Source organism: Anastrepha obliqua, chromosome 1 (genome assembly GCF_027943255.1).
Source record: "Anastrepha obliqua isolate idAnaObli1 chromosome 1, idAnaObli1_1.0, whole genome shotgun sequence".
NCBI classification, from domain to species: domain Eukaryota; kingdom Metazoa; phylum Arthropoda; class Insecta; order Diptera; family Tephritidae; genus Anastrepha; species Anastrepha obliqua.
The window spans coordinates 117,632,155-117,642,312 of NC_072892.1; positions in this window are offsets into that span (position 1 = coordinate 117,632,155).

Sequence of the window (10,158 nt, forward strand, 5' to 3'; positions counted from 1 at the left end):
GCCGATCATTAGGATTTTTACTGCCCACAAATGTATTAATGAATACTTGGCTTTAATTGATAAACTCTTTTACATATATTACGGTTGGCTGCGTACAAAGAAGGCATTAAAACTATTGCATCCTTGGAGCAATTGCATATCGAATTTCACAATAAATTCTAGGCACAACAAATTGTATAGCCCAAACCGTACACTGGCAAATTTCCAATTAAAATTTTATTCTTTCAAATGAACCAAAAATTTAGCCAACGAATAAAGTAAATGCAAACAAATAAATGGATTTTGGTGCAATCACGCGACTTTGTCGTTGCGTTCCAATAGCAATTAATTGGCAGCTTTTGTAAATACATACAGACAAAATTACATACACATACATACATCGCACTACCAGCACACAACCACCGACTAGTGCCAGTCAAAGTAAGGCCCTGTAGCCAAGTGGCCAACAAGTCTGAAACGTAAATCAAGTATTGTTGGCATTTAACAATAAATGATAGCGATGACGCAGCAACACAAACAACAGCCTACCTACCACACCAATGACCATAATCAACTGATCACATGACCAACAAGTCCGCATTCGTAGAGCAGAAATTCAAATAAAACGAAAAAATGAAAAATGAAAAAGTCTTGAAAAATGAGAAAAGCTAAATTGTAAACGTAATTGAATTTGAAAATTGAAAGTGTTTTGCGGCATCCAGCAGACGGAGAAGGGAATGCAAGGAGATGCAGGCTACAAATGAATAAATTGGGGGAAGGAGGCGCCAGTGTGCCCACCGTACTTTACTATTATAAAAATGCGTCTTTAGCGCCACAAAGCACACATATCTCCACACATACATAGAAGCATAAGTATTGCTAGTGGCAAACGGAGCGGCGCAACGGGTCATTTATGTATGTGTGTGTGTATGTACATATGTACGAGTATGTTACTTTAGCCAGCAATCGAAATGGTACAGAAAAATGTATTCGCTTTTGAAAAAATGTATGTAGATGCCAGTGATAATAAAATAGACCGCGCCTGCTGTGGCATAGCCGCAAGAATGAGCGCGTGTGTGCCTGCGCGTGCGCATGTGGCTGCATAATGCAAACACACACACACACATAGGCATGCATGTGTCTTTGAATACGCAGGTATGCTGAATATGATATAAAGTAACTACCCTGCAGGGAAAAATACTACCAGTTCGCTGTTCAGCTCAACCAGTTCGTATTTTATTTTTTTTCCATGTTAGCAAGTGCTTTTTTTAACACAGCGATGTCCTACGAAATGTCAAATGTCCAGTCGTGTATTAGCAAAATATATCGTCTTTCAAGAGATGCGGCTAGATGTTGTTTTGAAATAAAACATGTAAAAATTTATATTCTTTCAAGTTTTACTATTTTTACTTAAGCTACGACTCTTACCATACTAATTATATGTGAAAATACCATCGTTTAAATATCCACCATGAGCGCGTCTACAGGCAAATAGATAGGTAAAAGTGACAATCGGTCTCTAGGGCAGCTAACTTAAACCATTGCCAATCCATAGTGACGCTACAGTAGCAGTTTATTTGCTACTCCCCGTTAAACCATTTTGTTTTAAGTGCAAAGCCATTGATCTGGCTGACACTTTTATCCCTAAGGTCATCATAATCACTGAAGGACAATGAGTCAATGAAACTAAACCTAGTGACATGCCACACAGGATAGTCACAAAGAATATGTCTCGCAGACTCTTCCTCCTCCTTATGCTTGCTGCTTCTGCAATAGCCAAAATGGGCTACGTCCAATCTTCGAGCATATCGCCCTTGGTGGCAGAGGCCTGTGACCAAATCAACTAACATATAAATGTTTTTCCTTGACCTATTAAGTAGCGCCTTTGAACGTCTGACGTCCCATTTTGTTAAATTCTTTTCGTGGGGTTGCATGTTAGAGACGCGTTGCCAATTGTTCCATCTATTCGCCACTTGCTAACGCTAATCGAAAAGAAGGGACCTAATTTTAGGAGCATAAATAAATTAATGGTATTTGAATTTTTGATAAAATATTTTATGTGGCCGATTGCTGCCAGGATTTTTCTGCAATGTTTTTTTTGCAAAAACCGTTTTTTATACAACTGAAGTGCTTTTCGTAATTACATTTCTGGGTCATCGGCGCTGGTAAAGCGTATTATAGATTCTGAAATAAAATACATATTTATTTGCCATATTAAGTTCATTACCCAAACCAAACGCATATAAATTTGTATTGGACAGGCGGCTCTTTTTCCCGTAGGTCCCTTCTATGTTATACTCCATTATTATTTCGGTGCTAAGCACGTTTTTAAGATTTTAGCTAATAGCAAGAAATGTTGAAGCAGACTCCCAATTGCTGAAATAGATCAAATGTTAGGCTAGGTTAGATTTGGTAGCCGCATCGCGCATAGAGACATCGCGCAACGAGATCACGAAATGGGTCCGCGGTGAGCCACAGATTATCTATATTCATTAAGAAGTAGGATCTTAAACATTGGTTCCTGCTTCTGGCTTCAGCCGGACGCGTGCAAAAAAAGTGTTGAATTCTTTCCCACTCCTCCTCATTCCTGCAGCTACGACGGAAATTATGCAAGTAAACGCCTAATCTCTTCGCGTGATTTCCTATGAGACAATGCCCTGTGAGGGCCCCTTCTAAGATCCTAATTTGAAGTCTACTCAATTTTATAATGCTCTTGAGCAGACGGAGATTTATCCTTGGTCATGGAAGCCTAGCAATTTCACAGGTATTGGCACTAATCCGTCTCTAGTTTACAGAACTGATTAGTGCGTCCTTAATAAGAAGCTTATAAGTTGCGAGAGGTACCTCCATAAAATTGCGTATGTTTGGCATACAGGTACCTTCTCTTGCAAGTTGGTCAGCCCTACAGTTCCCTAGTATATCTCTGTAGCTTGAAACCCAGCATAAGATTATACGATATTGTTTGGGCATCTCTTTAAGAGATTGGCGACAATGTAAAAACTCCTTAATGTTATTTGGAATACATCCATGGCCCGTAGGGCCGCTTGGCTGTCTGATAGAATGCAAATATCTGTTGATGATATTCTGTTTATCTCTAACCATTTTAAGGCTTCATGAATAGCGTTTATTTCCGCTTGAAAAACACTTCAGTGATCCGGTAGTTTAAAGGATTCACTGATAAAAAGCTCTTCGCAATATAACCCTGATCCTACACCGGTGTCCATTTTAGATCCGCCCGTGTAGATCTTAACGAGTGTATTGGGTGATGGATATTCTTGAAGCCATTCCAGTCTAGAAGGGATTTTCATTGAGAAGTTCTTTTTGAAACAGAGAATGGCAGGGGGATAATGGGTATATCCATATAGGAGTCAAAGATGGTTGAATTTCCATGCGTGACAGTCTTCCATTGTGAGCTCGCTCTGAGCATTAAAGCGGAACAGGCCGCTGAGTATTTGCAGAATAGATCCAGGGGTGACAGATGTAACATGAAAGCCATGGATGGCGTGGTTTTCATGACGCCACACATTGCTAATTCCTCTGATCTCTGCACCTTATTCAATAAATTTGAGCAGGGTTTTTTCTGCATAGCACACCACCAATCAACATTTCCATATAGAAGAATGGGTCTGACGAGAGCATTATAAAGCCAATGAGCAGCCTTAGGTTTAATTCCCCAGGTCTCTCTTAAAGGTCTCTTACAGACATAAGAAGCTAGGCTCGCTTTCTACGATGTCTGACTTCCAAGTTAGTTTAGAAAAAAATAAATCCATTATTTTTGCATACAATTATTATGCGCAGTTGGTTTAAAAGTGATTATAAGTCGATCTTGCAGCCTGCATGACTGTTGCAATTAGCAAGGAATAACCTTACTTAACACTACCAACAAAAATTGTAGCCGCGATCATACAAAGCAGTCTCAAAAATATCGAACGCTCCTTAAGAGACGAGCAAACTGGTTATCGCCCTCTCCGAAGCTATGTTGACCAAGCCAACACACTTCGGATTATAGTAGAACAATCAGTTGAGTGGCGCTCCCCGCTCTACATATTGTTCGTAGACTTTAAGAAGGCGTTCGACACTATCAAACGAGATGCAATATGGCTGGTACTGAGTAGAAAGGGAGCTCCCGCCAAGATAATCCACCTCATCAAAGTCCTCCACGAGAACTCCGAACTGGCAGTGCCTTACAAAGGCGATATCAGTGATCCATTCACTATCAAGGCAAGGTTGTTCCCTGTCGCCCCTTCTCTTCGCCATCGTCCTTGATGACGTCATGAGCCAACTGACCCTGCACAAAAAAGGCATCGCATTGAGTTTCACATCTTGAGGGCCTGGACTTGCAAGCGAAGGCGGACAGACTAGTCGCGCTGGCACGCACTGTCAGACTGGAGGTCAACATCGCCAAAACCAAGGCCATGAGAGTTAACCACAATGATGCAAAGCAAATATTGGTTGACGGATGTCCGGTAGAATTCGAAGCTTCTGTTACCTCGGCTGCATCATCACAGCAGATGGTGGAGGAGATGAAGATGTCAAATGCAGGCTAAACTAAGTATGGGCGGAATTCAAACGAATGCATACAGTATGGGGGAGTTCGCAAATCTCCAGGGGCACTAAACTACGAATTTTCGGCTTATACGTGAAGTCCATATTGTTGTACGGAAGCGAAACATGACTTGTCTCTAACACCATCACACTACACCATCAGACTACAATCTTTCGCCAACAAATGCCTCCGCATCATCTGCAGAATATTCTGGCCAAACACCATCAGTACATCTATTCCTCTAATCTTACCGTCTTGTTATGCGAGTAAGGATACAAAGTGAATAAATCATAAATTTCATACTAATATTAATCTATACTAATATTATAAAGAGGAAAACTTTGTTTGTTTGGTTGTAATGAATAGGCTCAAAAACTACTAGACCGATTTTAAAAATTCTTTCACCATTCGAAAGCTACATCATCCACAAGTAACATGGATTATATTTTATTTTGGAAATATGGCTCGAGATATAGGTCAAAACGTGGACCCGCGCAACCTTCGGATGTGTATGTACAATATGGGTATCAAATGAAAGCTGTTGGTGAATGCTTTAGTCCAGAGTATTTTTCATGCCGCTCCGTGACTAGGGTCTCGAGATAGAGACCAAAACGTGGACCCTAGAATGTCTTTGTACAATATGGATATCAAATTGAAGCTGTTGGTGAATGCTTTAGTACAGATTATTTTTCATGCCGCTCCGTGACTGGGGTCTCGAAATATAGGTCAAAACGTGGACCCGTGTAACCTTTGGTTGTGTATGTACAATATGGGTACCAAATGAAAGCTGTTGATAAGTGCTTTAATACGGGGTAATTTTCATACCTATTGATGACTAGGGTCTCGAAATATATGCCAAAACGTGGACCCGCCGTGTCTTTGCACCGAATTAAACCAAACTTACGCACATTGTTAAGTAAGTATTGAGAATGGGTTTCGTAAAGTTTGGTTGTAATTCGGAGCAGTGGCAACGGGTACAGCGTTCTTTTGAACCAGCCATAATGTCGCTTACTTTTTTAACGCTTGGGGCGGAACTGAACTGTCAAATTGACAGTGTGAGTTACAATGTGTCAATATTTCTTTCTGATTTGGATGCCATAAGGAAAAAACGTAAGTGCAATATGTAAAAATTGTTTCTGAATTTTTTTGGAGTGGATTTTGGAACAGTGAATAATTTCTTACGAAATTTGAGAATTTAATGTGATATCCGAATGAAATTATGTGTTCGTGGAAAAAAAAATTTTTTTCGTTTTTTTTTTTTGATAAATATAAATGGATAATGGTTAAAAAAGCTCCAATGCTTAATAAAACATATAAATTGAAACGAAAAATTCATGGATGATCAGGAAAAAAGGCGGTTGTTTATTCATGTGCGTTGATTTGAAATTTAAAAACAATCTTCTTTTTTCCTGATTTTCAATTTATATTTTATATTTACTCAAAAACAAATAGAAAAACAAAAAATATTGTTTATGCCAAAGCGCTTGAATAAAGAATAAAGAAATAAATAATATGAAAATCATATATTTTCTGTTCTAAACCATATCTATTCTATTTTAGTGTGCCCAGCGAAGGGGGCCGGGTTTGCTAGTTAGTTAATAAATTTCATGCAAATATCCATCAAAGCTTTCCTTTATTTAATAGACTGGGATTTATAGGGTGGGCCATGTAAAATTTGCTTTTTGAATGGGCTATAGAAAACAAACTAATCATTATTTTTTCAAACTTTTTTTTTATTTTGAAGATTGAACATTGTCATTTATGAATGAAAAATAATATCGTTCAAATGACTGCCACGACTGGCTTTACAGTAGGCCATTCGATCAACCCAATTTTTAAGCACATTTTCGATTGTTTGGGCTCCAATTTCATGAATGGGAACTTCGATTTCGCGTTTTAAAGCATCAATCGTCTCTGGATGGTTCGCATAGCATTTGTCCTTAACGGCTTCCCACAAAAAATAGTCCAACGAGCTTTAATCACAGCTCCGAGGCGGCCAATTGATATCGGAATTCAAAAACGGTAGCCAAAAGTTCGAGCGTAACTTTGGCAGTGTGACAAGTTGCACCATCCTATTGAAACCAAATGTCGTCCATGTCATCCTCTTCAATTTTTGGAAACAAAAACTTGTTGAGCATGTCACGGTAACGCTCGCCATTTACTGTAACCGCGGCTCCTCGCTCATTTTCGAAAAAAAATAGCCCGATGATGCCGCCAGACCTAAAACCGCACCAAACAGTGACTTGTTGTGGATGCATTTGCTCCTCTACAGTAACTTGTGGATTTTCTGAGCCCCAAATCCAACAATTTTGCTTATTGACGTAGCCACCGATGTGAAAATGAGCTTCATTAGAAAAGATGATTTTTCGGTAAAAATGCTCATCTCCGGTCAAATGATTTTCTGCCCATTGAGCGAACCGAAAACGCATTCGTTTTCAATATTTCCCAATTTTGTTCAAGCGTATAGCGTCCCATTTCGTAAATGTCAAACCTTTAAGTAAATTATGAACACATTTGACATGTCATTTGTATTACCATTCTCAAAAAAATTGGTGGTTCAAAAAGCAAACGCCTTATAAATAGTCCTCTAATCAACGCGATGCATTGGTGTTTTCATAGACGAGTCTTGAAGTTTCTTACCTAAAACAAAAATAACTAATTTGCAGACAAATTAATCATTTCACTATTGGCATTATTCTAGTCAATGACTATCCATGTAGTATGATTTCTTCTACTAAAAACTAAATACAGTGAAACCTTCCTTGGGCGTAGTAAAATTTACCTACTGGCTATTGCCCGAGCAGAGAAATTGTTTTTCTTGTCAGCAAACCAAAAAATAATCACACTTTATCCAGGAAGTCCACCCTTTCCCAAATTTTTTATATATTGCCCGCCTATGAAGAGTTCGCGTCCGCTCAACAGAGATTTTTGTTTGATTTGTTATGAAAAGAAATTTTAACGTCTCTTGATAAGAGGTTCGCGTCCGCTCAATAGGGGTTGTTGTGTAAATTGTATGAAATATAACTGTCCCGCTAAGGGAGTGTCCGAAATTTGGTATAGAAAAAATGTCCGCCCAAGGAATGTCGGTCTAATGGAAGTGTCCGTTCAGAACAGTATCCGAACAGAAATCTTTCCATACCAGTTTGCCTTTTTTCCCTTCAGGGTGTCTGCATAATGCAAACACACACATGCACACTCTAGCATGCCTTTAGACACACAATTATGCTGAATAAGATATACATGAAGTAACTACATAAAATGAATACGCATGTTAATTTCGCACATAAACTCACCCACTCACACAAACACACACATGGTGGTATGTCGGGCAACTGGCTACTTGATCTTGGTTAGACCACAAAGTAAACCAAACAACGCGGTTCCATTTTTTTTTACTTTCCACCATCCAACACAAGAAAAAAGGAAGAAAAAAAGATAAAAAGTGAATGTATAAATTTATAATGAAACAGACATCGGCCGTGCCAGCTTGTATGTTTTGAGAGGTGCTCTGCGGGATTTGCGCATTACACACTTATTTCATATTTAATTTTGAGTAAGTGTGCTTTTGCGTGGGCTTCGGATAATACTTATTCAATACGTGTTTGTCAAAAATTTCGCAAAAAATTGCCTACATTATTATGGTAGAAATATCAAAAAATACAAAAATGTTTCTACGTTGAAGTGTTACAATTAAGTACTTTCATTATTTGGAAAGGTAAATGAGTTTGCTATAATTTTGAGTCCAGTGAGTAAACATGAAATTAAAAATAATTTTTAGGAAAATCGATTTTTTATTTACTTTATAGTTGGCGAACTAGGTTGCTAATTTGTGCAAAATTGTTTGCATTAACTATTACTGTGGACAAATCTAGAATACATAGATCTCCCTCTACTTTCCCATTAAAAAGAATACTCTTCGCAGGGTTTGCGTAAGGGAAGGCTCGACATTATACCATAGCTTACCATAGAAAGGAACTGATAAACACATCCTCGAGCTAACTCTCGCTACGTATTTGACTTTATATTATATGAAATAGATGATTTATTGTTTAACTGACTGCAATATCACATTTTAGCCATCATAGCCATATTGTGGTCAAGAATAGTCCTCCGCTTACGGAAGCCCGTGAGCAAAATTTGTGAGTTGGTTGCAAATCTTTAAAAATAGCTTGAAATGATTCATTTCATTTACAGAGCCTTTGATTACATTTCAGTTGCATTTGTCTTTCAATTGTTTTAAACTGAAACATGTAAAAACTTAAATTCTTTCAGGTTTCACTATTTTCATTTCAACTACGGCTCTTAACAATTATGTGTGAAAACTACATCATATAAATTTCCACCACGAGCATGTCTTAAGGCATTCATCCGCTAAACAGCCGACTCATGAATGTCTAATTGTTGAGAACGTCGAAATATCGAATATCCATGTTGAAGGTTGTTAGGAAACTCTTTACGCTACAGCAGCAATAAAAATAAATAAATAATTGGCGCGTACACTTCTGTTAGGTGTTTGGCCGAGCTCCTCCTCGTATTTGTGGTGTGCGTCTTGATGTTGTTCCACAAATGGAGGGACCTACAGTTTCAAGCCGACCCCGACCGCAGATAGTTTTATGAGGAGCTTTTTCATGGCAGAAATATACTCGGAGGTTTGCCATTGCCTGCCCAGGGGCGACCGCTATCAGCAAAATGTTTTTATTAATTTTGCTTTCACCGAGATTCGAACCAACGACCTCTCTGTGACTTCCGAATGGTAATCACGCACCAACCCATTCGGCTACGGCGGCCGCAGCAATATTTCCAAAATAGTATCCCATATTATTTGGTCTGCCAGTCCTTTTTCTATTCTCGGGAAAAACAATTTTCATCAACCTTTGACTTATCGACTCATTCGGATGATTTTTTCCACCAAAAAAATCACGAATTTTGCGATACATTGTTCTTAAGGTAGGTAGAAGTGGCAGTCGGTCTCTAGACCAACTCACTTAGATCTTTGCCGATCCATGTGATACCACAATAAAAATTTATCCGCTACTCCCCTAAACCATTTTATTTTAATTGCAAAGCCATTGATCTGCCTGACACTTAAGTCCCTAAGGTCATCAGTAACACTTAGAAATGAGTGCAACTTCTGCAATAGTTGAAATGAGGTACGATCGGTCTTTGAGAGTGTCGTCCTATGACACAGTGGCCTGTTCTTAATGCAACGAACATAGAAACGTTTTTCCTTGCCCGCTTAAATAGCACCTTTGAGTGCTTGACGTCCCATTTTGGCCAAATTCTTTATGCTATATGTTAGACCATCAACCCATCTCTTATTGGCTAAGTGACAATGCTGCTTACACCACGCAGTTTGTAGGTTGAGAGGGGTATACCTACAATCTCCATACCAAGAGCAAGGCGAGTGGTAGTGCCTGCCTTACAATTCCCTGCTACAACATAATCAGCAAAATGCTCGAACGCGAGGACAGCTGGAACGCGGTAATCAAATTCGTCGAGAACGTACTACGAAAAAAAAATAGACCTCGGCACTATGCAACAAAGCAAGGCCGCACAGATGGAGACACAAGAAGACGAGCCTATACATAAAAGCAGGCTACAAATATGGTGGGCCCAGACGTGAGTGAATAGAA